Source organism: Notolabrus celidotus, chromosome 11, assembly GCF_009762535.1.
Source record: "Notolabrus celidotus isolate fNotCel1 chromosome 11, fNotCel1.pri, whole genome shotgun sequence".
In the NCBI taxonomy this organism is placed as follows: Eukaryota; Metazoa; Chordata; class Actinopteri; order Labriformes; family Labridae; genus Notolabrus; species Notolabrus celidotus.
The window spans coordinates 13624689-13625535 of NC_048282.1; positions in this window are offsets into that span (position 1 = coordinate 13624689).

The following is an 847-nucleotide window of genomic DNA, read 5'->3' on the forward strand; positions in this document are numbered from 1 at the left end:
CAGCGTAAAACAAGTTGTGGATGGAGTGGTCATGCTGTCAATTCTAATCAAGTCTCCTCTTGCCTGCATATTTCATTCAAAAATACAGATTGACAGATGTTTCTCTGCAAATAGCTTTTCTCCTCACATACATTTGTACGATGCGGGATAGGCTATGTCGAGACATTCGGTGCATCCCATTTTTGTACAGTTAGAGCAAAAATACAAACCTCAGCCTTTTTAAACTCACCTTAATGTCAGCTGAAGCTCAAGTTGGTGGGCACATCTGCTACAAAAGGAAACCCCAATTGCCTCACTCTGTTATGTGGCATTGCAATCCATACACAGCTACAGACAACAGATAGTTGGATATTTCATCAAGCGTGTTCATTAAAAATATGAGTCTACAGATATGTTATCAGCTATGTATATTAAGCATCTTTATAACAAAATGTACCATGAGGGGGATTTGTGTTTGGTCTTGCTTTGAAAGTATAAAACAGATTTAAAGTTGAATCCAACACTGTGGATTCAGTATGAAGTTAAAAGCAAATGTTTGCTGATCCGGACTCAAAACCTATTGAAGGAAATTTTTGAGTAAATAGAACATTTTGTTTGGGGCTCAGTTATGTCTTTTAAGGTCACGTTACTGACTTAGGCCATGGCAAAAAAAGTAAACAAGGAGGCAAAAAATCAAGACAGATGTATCAGTTCGTCTTCTCAAAATAAGTTTGGATTTTCAGTTCACCCAGTTACTTGCAGAGGAGCCGACTCCAGGATAACGGCAGCTCCAACACATAGTCCTGAAAATAGTTTTGTTTTTTTGTGAAATGTTATGTGTTGACATGCATAATGACAGACCTGTTAC